Genomic DNA, 14254 nt, shown 5'->3' with positions numbered 1-14254 from the left:
TGGACTATAAAATTCATTTTCCAAAAAATATTTGATCTTAAAATTCCACTTTTTGAGCATATTAGAGTTAGTAATGGTTGAATGTGCAAATGTTCCCAGATAATGGATGTGAAAGGGATACACATGCAATTTAAAAAAAAAATCATTTTTGAATTTACATGAATGAATATTCATTTCCTCAGCTGTACTATACGTCTTCTCAGAACTGATGCTGAAAGGTGGGCACATAAGATACTGGCTACAAAAGCAAGGGATGGAGAAAACCTTTCCTTTGAAATCCAGCACAAAGAGAGAAATTTAGTTTTTATGATATCGGTTTCTGCTTGGTCCACTAACTAGTTCTGGCTTTCCTCTTAGTTACACCCATGCAAAGCCATATATATCACTGAAGTAATAAAGTTACAATTACATAAAACACAAGTAAGTTAGGCCCATTACTATCACTATGATAACTGAAGATAAAGATGCACTTTCCCTTGTAATGTTTCAGCTATCTGATCCCACAGATTATCACCATTTATATTCCCCCTCCCTCCACCCACATGCACACGCTCACCCTTGTGCAGATCTGTTAAAGTTAATGGGGTTGCCGTCCATGTAAATCAGGGCAGAATATAGCCCATGATGTCTATTAATTTGTATTCACTTGTGACAAAGATGTACTAGGTATGTGAAGCACTGTTTTTCTGCTGGAGAGTATGAATAGGGTTCATTGGAGGCAGTGATGTTCCCACTTGAGTTAAAAATGCTGATTGTATACATCTGTGCTAGTAGTGAGAGCAAGATGCTTGTCCCAATGGTCTAAAACATACCAAGTAAAAGTCTATTTTTCCATGGTTGATGGGGAGGGATAATTCTTTTGGATCCATGATAAATGGACTAGTAAGCTCAGGAGGCATAGTAAAGCTGGACCTGAAAGAGGTCTTGGTTTGCCTGCATTATTTTTAATAGGTGCAAGAGTAGTTTAACTTGTCATAAAGTTTCTCATCAGAATGTTTGTGCCTACAGCCCTCTGGCCTGGTCCATTCAACTCCACTTTTAATTCTTATGATATGTATTCACTGCAAAACTAACATGCATTAGAAATCTCGCTGTAAAATAGTGGAGAGAAGGCACTTTTAGTATTTACCATAAGGTAGGTCTGGTCTACACTACGAGGTTAGGTCAAATTTAATTGCGTTAGGTAGATTTTTAAGCAATGTGGCTACACAGCCAACTCCATTCCACCTACCTAAAGGGCTCTTAAAATCAACTGCTGTACTCCTCCCCACCGAGGGGAGTAGCGCTAAAATCAACCTTCCTGGGCTGAGTTTGGGGTAGTGCAGATGCAGCATTGTGCAATTCGACGGTATTGGCCTCTGGGAGCTATCCCAGAGTGCTCTAATGTGACTGCTCTGGACAGCACTTTCAGTCCGATGCACTAGCCAGGTACACAGGAAAAGCCCTGTGAACTTTTAAATTTCATTTCGTGTTTGGTCAGCGTGGCGAGCTCAGCAGCACAGGTGACCATGCAGTCCCAGAATCGCAAACGAGCTCCAGCATAGAGCGAATGGGAGACACTGGATCTGACTGCTGTATGGGGAGAAGAATCTGTGCAGGCAGAACTCCGAACCAACAGAAGGAATGCTGATATATATTCCAAAAATCGCACAGGACATATGGAGAGAGGCTACACCAGGGACACACAGCAGTGCTGTGTGAAAGTTAAAGAGCTCAGGCAAGCCTACCAAAGACCAAGGAGGCAAATGGTCTCTCCAGGTCAGAGTTCCACACATGCTGCTTCTATGATCAGCTGCATGGCATTCTAGGGGGAGGGGGACCCTACCAGTACCCCACCACTGCCCATGGACACCTGCAAGTGGTGAGTCTCATACAACACACAGGAGGATTTTGTGGATGAGGAAGAGGAGGAGAATGTGCAGCAGGCAAGCGGAGAATCTGTTCTCCCTGGCAGCCAGGACCTTTTCATCACCCTGGAGCCAATCTCCTCCCAGGGCAAATTATTCCTGGACCCTAGAGGCGGAGAAGGCACCTCTGGTGAGTGCACATTTGTAACGACACTACAGGAGTTAAAAGCAATTGTGTTTAATATTTGATTTGCGGATGCATCGGTGGCCAGTACAGCTACTGGAAAAGTCTGTTAATGTGTCTGGGGATGGAGCAGGAATCTTCCAGGGACATCTCCATGAAGCTCGCCTGGAGGTACTCTGAAAGCCTTTGCAAAAGGTTTCTGGGGAGGGCTGCCTTATTTTGTCTTCCACAATAGGACACTTTACCATGCCAAGCCAGTAGAAAGTGGTCTGGAATCATTGCAGCACAAAGCATGGCAGCGAATGGTCCTGGATTTTGGTCGCATTCAAGCAGCATTCGGTCTGTATCTTCCTGTGTCAGCCTCAGGAGAGTGATACAATTCATGGTCACCTGGTTGAAATAGGGGAATTTTTGTAAGGGAACAGTAAAAGGACCCTGTTCAGGCTGGGCTGTTTGCGCTTGGCTAAAAAGGATCATCCTGGAGAATAGCCATGCGGTGGTAGGGTGTGTGCGTGCTGCACATCCACCCCAAAACCCCAGCCCCTCCTTTTAAATGGCAAACCCAACCAGCATTGCTTGCTATGGGAAAGGAGGGTGCTGCAGTTTGAAACCATTCCCACAGGTTATGGAGATGGAAGAAACCAACCCTGCATACCCTTTGGCTTACCATGGCTGCCTGGAAACCAAATGCTGTTGCCCAGCTGTGTATGATGTGTCACCACGCCGGCAGGCTCTCAAAATAAAAGGCAAAATGAGACCTTGTACCTAAAACATGTGCTGCCTGCTGTGAATTGCTTGCTTCACTGTGAAAGAGTCTCCCTTTTGTTCTCAGAAATGTATCTTCTTAAATTGTACTCTCCCTTTTTATCCCCCCTGCAGGTGCAAATGTTCCTATGCTCTCCATATCAACTCCATCCCTGAGGTTATCGCAGATTAGAAGGTGAAAGAAAAAAAAACCAAACATACACTCACAATAACATGTTTTTAGAACTCATGCACTCCTTCCACACTGATAGGGTACAGTTGAATGCATGGAGGCATTTGGTGGTAGAGGCCAGGAAAGCATACAGTGAGTGTTATCAAAACACACAAGAGGAGATGCTGAGGCTAATGGGGGAGCAAATGGACATGATCAGGCATCTGATGGAGCTGCAGGAAAGCCAACTAGAGCACAGACCCCCACTGCATCCATTGTGTAAGCGCTTGCCTTCCTCCCCATGTTCCATAGCTGCTCACCCAGCTGCCAAAGAACGTGGGTGTAGGAGGCTCCGGGCACCCAGCCCCTCAACTCCAGGGGATGGCCCAAGCAACAGAAGGCTGTCATTCAAACAGCTTTGATTGGTAGTGTGGCTACAGTAAGCAATGTGGCCTTGTCCTTCCCTCCTTCCCCACCCCACCTGGGCTCCTTACTACTGTACACAGGCAGCCTGGACAGCTTCATGAGCCATGGGAGCAAGGGGTAGGCTGGGTCCCCAAGGATAGCTATTGGCATTTCAACATCCCCAACGGTAATTTTCTGGTCTGGGAAGAAAATACCTTCTTGCAGCTTTTCAAACAGCCTGGAGTTCCTAAAGATGCAAGTGTCATGCACCTTTCCCCAACCATCCCACGCTGATGTCAGTGAAATGCCCCTTGTGATTCCCTCAGTGCTTGCAGCACCATTGAGAAGTACCCCTTGTCATTTATGTACTAGCTGGCAAGGTGGTCCGGTGCCAAGATAGGGATATGCGTTCCGTTAGGGAACCCCATTGCAGCAAAGCCATCCACTATGACCTGCACATTTCCCAGAGTCACTATCCTTGTTAGCAGAAGTTTACTGATTGCCTTGGCTACTTGGATCACAGCAGCCCCCACGGTAGATTTGCCCACTCCAAATTGATTCCCAACTCACTGGTAGTAGTCAGGTGTTGCAAGCTTCCACAGGGCTATTGCCACTCACTTCTCAACTGTCAAGGCAGATCTTATTGTGGTATTCCTGGGCTTCAGTGTTGGGGAAAGCAACTCAAAGTTCCATGAAAGTGGCCATACACATATGAAAGTTTTGCAGCCACTGGGAATCATCCCATACTCACAACACTATGTGGTCCCACCACTCTGTGCTTGTTGTCTGGGCCCAGAATCAGCATTCCACTGTATCACCCAACCCCAATGCTGCCATGATATCTCAATTGCCACATCCCATGCTTTCAGGAATATCTGTGTCCATGTCCTCCTTACAATTGTCCTCATGCTGTGGCTCCTAGCCAGGCTCTGCACATACTGCAGGATAATGTGTGAGTTGTTTAAAATTTTCACAACAGCACTGTGCAGCTGAGCAGATTCTGTGCTATGGTGTCTGCACCGATAACCCAGGAAAAAAGGGTGCAAAATGATTGTTTGCTGTTGGTTTCAAGGATGGAGGGAGGGGAGACTGACAACATGTACCCAAAACCACCCACAACAGTGTTCCCCTCCCCACCCCATCAGGCATTGGGAGCTTAACCCAGAATTCCAATGGGCAGCAGAGACTGCAGGATAGCTACCCACAGTGCACCACTCCATGAGTCGATACTAGCCACGGTTAAGATACTCCGCCCACCTACTGTGCTTAGTGGGGACATACACAATCGACTGTATAAAATTGTTTTCTAAAGATCAACTTCTATAAAAAAAATCAAACTAATTTCATACTGTAGACATGCCTGTAGCTAGATGAGGTCAACACTATGCCTGCACCCATGGCTGACATCGCCTAATTCATCTTGTGGTGAAACTACAGGTCCCGGTAGTGCCTTGTCTCCATTAGGATTTTACACCAGGACAAGCAATGCATGTTAGTCAGTCTGTGGTATAAAACACCTCTTTTTGGTAGTTCACACATTGCGACACTGAAATTTAGGGGTAGTGAAGCTGGGGAAAAAGTGTCAGTATGCTTTATCAACATGTATCACCTCACTGTGTCAACTGAAGGAAAAACGTGTACTATTTAAGAAATATTACATTTAAGATCTTTATTATTCAGGAGGAATATCTTCTAACAGATGCTTTACTAAAATAGGCATCCAGTCACATGCCCTTCATTGTACAAGTATGTATAGTTACTTAGGTCTGTAGTTCAGGTCCTTGTCTGAACCTCCTGAAGCCTGGCCAATCCACAAATACGCTATCACACCCAACACCATTAAAGCATAAACTTCCTCATATGCTATACGCTGTCACCTCCATTAACAACAACCTGGATTTTATCAGCTTAGCAAAGCAAAAATTTTTTTAAAAAATGACAATGTGAGCAGAAATATCTATTTGATGATGCTTCCTCCTCCGTCTGTTGTATCCTATTAAATAGCAGTGTTAACAGCTGTGGCTACACATGAGGTACATTGGCAGATTGAACACCATTAGGCCAAGCTCTCTGGAATGTATCTTTCCAATATTTGGCAGCATATTTGATTCTGTTGTAAGTGGCTTGGCTGATTCCATTGCTGATTATGCTATCAACCATGAAGCTGCTTTTGGGGCTAACTACTGGTTATGTTGACTGAATAATGCTCTGTATCTTTGTCTCACTGCTGAACATGATCAACATGGCCACAGTTAAATTTGAGTAAGAACCCCATGTTAGTTTATTCATAGATTTCATGGATTATAAAGTCAGAAAGGACCATTGTGGCCATATAGTCTGACCTCCTGTATAACACAGGCCATAGGACTTCCCCACATTAATTTCTATTTGAACCACAGCACATCTTTTAAAATCTTGATTAAAAAAATGTCCAGTGCTAGAGAATCTACTATAACCCTTGGTAAATTTTACTGGTGGTTAATTATGCTCACTATTAAAAATATATGCCTTATTCTTAGTCCAGCCACTACAGTGCCTTTTCTACCTGGAACTTTTTACTTCAAAACCATTGTGTTGTATAATATTTTGTCTATGAGTTATTTTAATGAGAGGGGGCATATTTTCACTAGTTAAGGAGTTGACAAAGCTTTCCATAGTAAGGCTGCCTTTGTCACTGTGACCCCACACTTCATAACAGGAAATCCTGTGCACTTTACATTTTTCATGTGTAGGAAGTAGACAGAGCAGATTTTCTTTTTAGAAAAATTTGAAGTGAATTAGAGAAATTGTTTGAGATATGGGTTCTAATAGATTGAAAAGGCCTCTAATGCTTCCATGCCATGTCTCCAAAATGGCATGCACTAAAATTTTGTTCCATTCAGGGGAGTATCTGTGAAAAGCCAATGATTTTTGGGAAACATCACAAAGACAGGCTTTCAGCCCTAGCAACTGAAGTCTTCTTTTTCTCATGAGAAATGGTTATAAATGTCTTCTTAAAAAATGAAAACAGTTAGAGCATTATCACTGGAGGTATTACAAATATTAATGATCCCATGACTGCAGGCTTTATGGACCCAGAGGATGGCCCCTTTCACAGCCCAGGACAACTGCACCTGTGTTCCCCCTCCTCAGTCCCTGGAGAGCACCCACTATAGGCTTCTGGCTCTTCCGTTGTCTCCTCTCTTTGGCATTTCTCTCCTTCTGACAAGGACTTTTCCAAACCTCATAGTTCCCTGCCTATGCTGTGATATTCCCAGAAAGACATAGTACCTAAAAAGACAATATCTGCATTTTGCTCTGTCTATAAAGGCTTATGACCAACATAATTGCCAGCAGATATAAGTTACCACACAGCTTTTTATAAGCAAGCACATTTATTCTTAGGCAGAAAGCATTACAGCAAAAACAAAATCTATAGAAGTTCCTAAAAGCTTACCAAACATCACCATCGGTTTAATAGAACTTTGTTAGGCCAAAGTCCTTCCAGTCATTCCCAGGAAAAATTGGGGTCATCCCCCCTCCAACAGAAGGTCCAGTCCATTTGCTGGATCAGAAAGAAAGCCCTATGTCAGTTTAAATTCAAGCTATTTAACCAACAGTCCTTTCTTTGTTGGTCTCTGGAGAATCCAGTTTGAACTAGTATATGTGAGCCTCTACAGGGGGTGGTAGCTCGCTGTAGGTGTTATAATCTGAGTGAATTTGCCTAATCAACCCAACAATTCTTAATTCCTAGAAGTGCTGTGATCATCCTCCCCAGACAGCTACAGTGGCACAGGAACCAGCAAACAGAGCTGTAAACAGGGGAGTTTGAGTGGGATTTCTGTTGGAGGAGAAGGTATTTGTAGTTGTATTTGTATGTGTGGAGTCTGGTAGGGGCAGTGTGCTGGGAGAGAAGCTGAGCCCTGATTGGGGGTGGGGCTTCTCTGACTAGGGGTCCTATAAAAGTAGCCAGCCAGTCAGGCAGTGGCACAGGAGCCAGCCGATAGCTGTAAACAGGGGAGTTTGAGTGGGAATTTGCAAGGGGAGAAGATTAAGAGAGCCAGGCTAGTGAAGGGAGTGTGTGGTGTTCTAGCAGTGTTTTGGTGCTCATTGGGGGTTTGTTTTGCTGTGGGTGGTGGTGTTGTGGTTTGGTTTGTTTCCCAGATTTACAGGATTTAGGTGGGAAGCCTATGACAGATACAGAGGCAGCTGTGGTAGTGACCCAAGCAGTGGAAGGTGCAATGAGGATGACTAGATGCGGAACCTGTGGCATGTACATGATCCTGGAGTGGGTACCTGAAAAGAGTTTTGTCTTCATGAAGTGCTGCCTGATAGAGCTGATGGAATAAAAGATCTGAGGACTGGAGATGCAGGTGGAAACTCTGGTTGAGTTTAGAAGGGGGTTCAAGCAGATGATGGAGCAAAGATCTGAGGAGTCTGAAGGGAAAAGCTCAGACTTGCAGATGGAAGCAGGACCAAAGAACTCTGAGGGGAGACTGCTGGGTGAGGAAAGTGGACAGTGGAAGCACGTGACTAAGAGAACCAGGTAGAGGAAAAGATGGGCTAGTGAAGGAGAACAGCGTGGGGCATGGGTCACTTGCTGGAAGATTCTCTGCACCTTGAAGTCTTTAAACCATGATTTGAGGACATCAATGGCTCAGACATAGGTTTGATACAGGAGTGGGTGGGTGAGATTCTGTGGCCTGCGTTGTGAAGGAGGTCAGACTAGATGATCATAATGGTCCCTTCTGACCTTAAAGTCTATGGTACTATATAGAATCCCTGCCCTAAAATGATAAACAATACAGCAAAATCTCCCCAAAACATTGCAGGAAATTGCCATAACTGTCACAGCCCCTAAAGAGAGGCCTTAAGGGATCTTCTGGGATGCATATATTCCATGTTATGACCCTGTAGGCTTACCAGTTTCCCCTCTGCTTTGAAGCCAAAAAGGAGAACAACAAATAAAAAACCTGCCATAATTTAACAGGCTTCTCAATCCTGCTCTAAACTGTGTGGAATTTCAGAGGCAGGTCCTCAGATAGAATACACCTGTAACTCCATTGATTTCAGTGACTTCAGGGGAGCTATTCTGATTTACTCCAGCTGAATATCTGGCTTTCATTTTCTAACAGCCAGTCACCAGCTACTTTTGCCATCAGTAGTAGGAAAGCTGCAAACACTCCAACATATTCCCCAAAAGAAGGAATATTTTTGCCCTAAAGTCCCAAAAGCTTGAAACTGCCTTAAAAGTGGCATAACCAATTAACTTAAAATAGGCATTGGCATTTCATCCTTATTTATGATTGTAGTTGCTTCAAGTTTTGAGGGAAGCTGCTCTATAAGCAGTATTTCAGATCTATTCCCTTGGAGAAGCTCAGGATTGATTTAGCTGGATTGCAGTGCCTCACTTTATTTTAAAAGATTTAATACAGAGACTTAAAAAGGTCAATAAAAGTAGCGGTATCTAAAATATTCATTGCAAACAGGCAAAAATTAATATTATTGTGTTTCTTCACAAATATGAGAAGAGGCCCCCTGGGTTGAAATGTTTTTCAAACAATTTGTGGAAGTTTTTGCTAGACAAATGGGCAAATGTTTGACTGAAAGTGAGCCCATTCTGAGCAACTATACTTCCTAATTCCAAAGTCCAATACTGAAATGCAAACTCTGCTATTTTCAATGGAAAACCCACTATTTTGTTTCAATAGTTTCAATGGAAAATTAAATCTGAGGGCATGAAATCAACTCAACAAGGCTTGTGGAAAAAAACATTCAACAGTTTGACAATATTCAGTTAATGGATATAGGAGCAGACACCAAGGTGGTATAAATCTGTGAAGCTCTATTGAAGTCAGTACCCCAATTTACACTTGTTGAGCACCTGGCCCATAATATATGGATGCAAAAACTATTTGTTGTTTTCTCTTAGTGGAGAGAACGTCTCTTCTTACAAGATCCCTAGGAATCCTGCCTATCAACCCCCTTCACATAAAAAATGAGGACCTTTGGAAACTGTTAATGCTAGCTTTTACTTAGCCAGACAGGACACTGTCAAGACACACTAAGGGCCTGATTCTGATTTCACCTCAACCAGTGAAGGTGCTCCTGATTCTCACTGATGTCAGTGGAGTTATATTGGTGTAAACTAGTGTGTGATAAGAATGGGGCTGGGCCCTCTAAATTCCTGCCAATATGGGACCATCATTGACTTCTTTTGAAGATATCAGACCACATCCTACCCCGTTACAGCTCATTTACATTTTCACCCCAATACAAAGTATAACTGGTTTACCCGGATATCGAGGATTACCTTGATGTAGGGGAATCCATTACCTCACAGACAATGATTTAGGGGCCATGGTCAAGAGAAGATTTGTGGCTTAAATTCTGCTTTACTTTTTCAACCCCTACTGCCAGAATAGCCCATAAGAAGCTGTTGAAGCTGGCACAAGTATAAGCAAGAACTAAAAGAACCAAAAGAACTAAAATCTCAACATCCTTTAGCAGGTGGTCTGAGAGTTCCTTAGTGAGCCCCAGCCTTCAAAGTTTCTTGACTTCAGCATAAACCAGGACAGAAATATACCTCTGAGAACTCACCTATCTTCCATAAGTTCTCAAAGATAATTGCTTCAGTGTGACAGGGTGCTGTTAGAAGCTATAAATAAAGCCCTTTGGAGGCCAGCATCCTGGTCTCTTAGATCACCCAGGGCACTGGGTATGATGAAAATAGGAGAGAGCTAGGTAGCTTGATTGGGGTTGGAAAGGTAGATGGGATCACTTATACCTGTAGGGAGTCTGAGGAGCTGGTGAGATAATTAGCTCACCAGATAGGGAACCCAAAGAAGCAAGCAAGCAGTATAAAAAGCTAACCCAACAAGAAGGCAGGGACTTCCATCCACCTGATGCTATACTAGGTTGTACTTTGAGTTTGAGGAAGAAACACCACGCAATTAGTGAAGGTACCCTGATGTACTGTGTATGCAGTATAATTCACCAGGAGAGCTTATCAGCCTGCATTTGCAGGAGCTGAAGGGGAAAGCTGTTTACATTCAGGTAGTTCCTTGAGTATCCCAGCATGAATTTCAACAGGTGCTGCTGACTTAATCCCATCTAACTTATCTAAATATTCTTTAACCTGTTTCTTCCCCCCCTTGTTTTTAATATTAATTATAATGAGAAATTAAAGTTAAGAGACCAGGTAGGATCTTCTAGACCAATAGCTCTCAACCTTTTCCTTGATGTGATGCCATGATACAACAGAAAAAGGGTTTAGTGCTCTCCTCCCATCGAGCTATAAGGTAAGGGAGCATGGTTGTGATCTCCTGTAACCTGCTTACATTCCCCATGGGAACTTATGAGTTAGCATCTCCCCCTGCCAGTATTTCCTACAATACATTTTTTAGTGATTTAAACATCTCTAGTGATGGGGCTTATGCCATTCCTTTGGAACATCCTATAGATCTCACTATCTTCCTGCTATTTACCCTACATTTTCCCTTTCTTAATTTCATCTATTTTCTCCTATTCCTGCTTCTTTGAACCACCCTGCATAATTCCTTCTCAATATTTGCTGACTCTGTGCCGACAAATTATTAGCTGGAATTTGTCATCTTGAGTCTTTGTGCTGTTTTCTGTCCTTACCCTCTCAAGGTCACTTTATATTATTTCTCTGGGATTGTTGGTGTTACTAACTGCTCCCAAACTAATATTATCTGAATCTTTAATTCCCATGCTGTTTGCTCTCTGCAAAGGACCTGGGAGCTGCTGTAATATTTTATTAATATTATGTTTCATCTGTTTGGTTATTGAATGGTTAGCTGGCTGAGGATAAAGGGTTAATTCAAGCAAGAACTGACAGTACATATGCAGGAAAGCAGACAAGCCTCAGATAGCACCTAATTTACGCATACGTAGGGTACATCTATATGATAAAAAACCACAGCATCAAGTCTCAGTCTCAGATCAATAGACTCAGGCTTGCAGCTAAAAATAGCTGTGTAGAAATTTGGGATCCAGCTGAAGTCGGGCTTTGAGATCATCCCCTATCATGGGGTCTCAGAACCCAAGCTCCTGCCAGAGCCCAAACATCTACACTACTATTTTATAGCCCTGCAGCTGGATCCCAAGTTAGCTGACCTGGGCCAGATAGGGCTGTGCTGCATGTCTTTGTATCACAACGTAGAGGACAATACAGGTGTCATTATTGTTGAAGTTTTATTTCTGATTATGGTGGGTGGGAGAGAGAGTCCCTGTCAGTAGCCACAGCATGGGGAATCCATGCAGGAAAAATGGGAACAATGAACGTTGGGTGTATTAAAAAAAACCCAAACAAACACCAAAACAGCCTCTGAAGAACAAGGGAAGGGAGGCAGAAAGTGGACCTCCAGACCCCAGAAGTTGGGGTGTTTGGGATAGGTAGGCCTACCTAAACCTATAGACATGGATATACCTTTTATTATCTTAAAACCCCTTTTTGCGCTTTGTTCCTATTATTTGCGATTTAAACAGTACTTTCTTTTAACAAAGGCTGTTCTGGGTCACTGTATTCACCACTAGTTGCAGCTCCCAAAGGCACGAGTGGCAAGACCCGAACAATCAGGGCTGGTACCCAGCAGGCTGCAGGCCAGGGACCCAGTCTGAGAGTGGGAGAATCACAGGATTAAAGGCAAAGCCTGACACCTAAGGGCATGTACTCAGACCAGAGAAGGGTCAGAAATAGCCCTGAACCATGACACTTCCTTTTCAGATTATTAATTCATATGCCTGATAAGATGTGGCTAGTCTAATAACAGTCCCAGTGGTTCTACAGTATGCGCTCACCCCTCCCTCCACCTCCTGCTTATTACTGTTAGATTAGGGTCCTTCGGCCAGTTTTAATTTTTGTGACACTGTTCATGTTCAAAAACAGTCAATTAATTTTGAGTGTAAGGTTTCATGTGACACATTATTAAATGCTTTAAAAACTTATTACATCCACCACATTCCTTTCATCCTCTTATTTGGTTATTCTATCACCAAAGAAGTTCATCACCCATTCTATCACAATGATGTTCTCTCCATAAGCCACTCTTATTCTGATGCTCTAAAGCTTAGAGGCTATTCTGTTATCATTTGTGTGACAAAGTTCCTCCTCTACCTTGATGGGTCCTGCACTTATTGGCAGATTTGCTCATCTCAATGATCTTCACCTCTGGTGGAACCCACAGTCTGGGTCAACTCCTCCTGTGTCTGATCAGGAGTTGGGAAGTTTGGGGGGAACCCAGGCCCACCCTCTACTCCGGGTTCCAGCCCAGGGCCCTGTGGATTGCAGCTGTCTATAGTGCCTCCTGTAACAGCTGCATGACAGCTACAACTCCCTGGGCTACTTCCCCATGGCCTCCTCCAAACACCTTCTTTATTCTCACCACAGGACCTTCCTCCTGGTGTCTGATAATACGTGTACTCCTTAGTCCTCCGGCAGCATTCCCTCTCAGCTCCTTGTGCTTCTTGCTCCCAGCTCCTCACATGCCCATCACAAACTGAAGTGAGCTCCTTTTTAAACCCAGGTGCCCTGATTAGCCTGCCTTGATTGGCTGCAGGTGTTCTAATCAGCCTGTCTGCCTTAATTGGTTCTAGCAGGCTCCTGATTACTCTAGTGCAGCCCCTGCTCTGGTCACTCAGGGAACAGAAAACTACTCATCCAGTGACCAGTATATTTGCCCTCTGCCAGACTCCTGTACCCCACTGGCCTGGGTCTGTCACATTTGTTATATGATATTAGCAGGGATTGAAGCTAGACTTGCTAGCCAGTAATCACTAGGATCTTTCTATTTTTGTATATTGGCACCACACATCTTTTTCTCCCTGGTGCCCCTGGTAAAATGCACTGTAGCAAGGATATGAGAAGTAGAAACAATGAGACTTAAGAGATGACTGCCTTCTGGTGGACAACTGACAGAGCTATGTTGGTGTTGGAAGAATATGCCCTACAGTGCAATGATCTATTATATATTCATGACTGTCTGAAGTACTGTACAAGAAAATACACCTGACTTGAGTAATTAAATCAGACATTTAAATACCACTTCTGATTTCTTATATTACTTACTTATTTATATATCTCATCACAGCTTCTGAAAGATACTCAACAAAAGTTGTAACCATATATACAAAGTGTCTCAAACCATGCTAGGTTCTGTACAGCAGCCATTAAATACTTCAGGTCTTGTAAACACATGTGAACAAACCCATGCATGGTAAATGAATGGAAATACTATCTATGCTATCAAATAGACCAGAGGTTCCTACAGTTTTAAACAGTCTGGATAACATTGTAGAAAGATTGGTCAGTGCCCATCCAGTTGGAATCCCATGGATCACCTTTTCACCCATATGCAACTGTGTTAGTTCTGTAGGAACTACAGCAATTGCTTACATGGAAAAAGGAATATTGGGAAAGTAGTGCATTTTTAGCCATCCTTCTTATGTTCTGTCATTTTGGAGAAAATAGAGTTAATCACATTGTTTTGCCTCTTTACTTCATCCCCCATCCTCATGGATCTGTTCTGTTTCAGGCATCCAAAAACTCTTATGTTTACAGCATAGACTCAGAGAAATTAGATTAAAAAAATAACTACTTTTCCTAGAGCTTGCATTGTAACACTACTTTGTCACTTAGAATGCAGAACACCCAAGAACCCCAAAACAGAGAGAGAACAGGCTGCTCTTAAGGCAGTGATGCACAACTCTTCTCATCTTAATTTAAGCTAGCTATTTCCAGACTGACTGACGGCTAACAGTTTCCCACAGAGCCTCCTGGCTGCAAGTAGGACCAGTATCCCCTCTCTCTTCCCCCTGCCTCCACTCTCAAAGTGATAGCTTGCAGATCCAACACAGTCCTCAATACACCACAGGAACAAGGAGGAGAACTGAACCACGTGA

The 14254-nt window shown here is 43.3% G+C and overlaps 1 long non-coding RNA gene across 1 annotated transcript; it reads right to left on the bottom strand.

Annotated features, from left to right (window-relative positions):
• Positions 1 to 2236: 2236 nt before the first annotated feature.
• Positions 2237 to 12796, bottom strand: LOC123362880. The gene is made up of 3 exons (XR_006576616.1): positions 12739 to 12796; positions 6789 to 6896; positions 2237 to 2421 (listed from the first exon to the last, which is right to left on the bottom strand). It is a non-coding gene; the product is annotated as an uncharacterized LOC123362880 (long non-coding RNA).
• Between the last annotated feature and the right edge of the window lie 1458 nt (positions 12797 to 14254).

Source organism: Mauremys mutica, chromosome 2, assembly GCF_020497125.1.
Source record: "Mauremys mutica isolate MM-2020 ecotype Southern chromosome 2, ASM2049712v1, whole genome shotgun sequence".
NCBI lineage: Eukaryota > Metazoa > Chordata > Testudines > Geoemydidae > Mauremys > Mauremys mutica.
The sequence above is the reverse complement of the archived record's forward strand: the minus strand, read 5'-3'. Positions and strand labels throughout refer to the sequence as shown.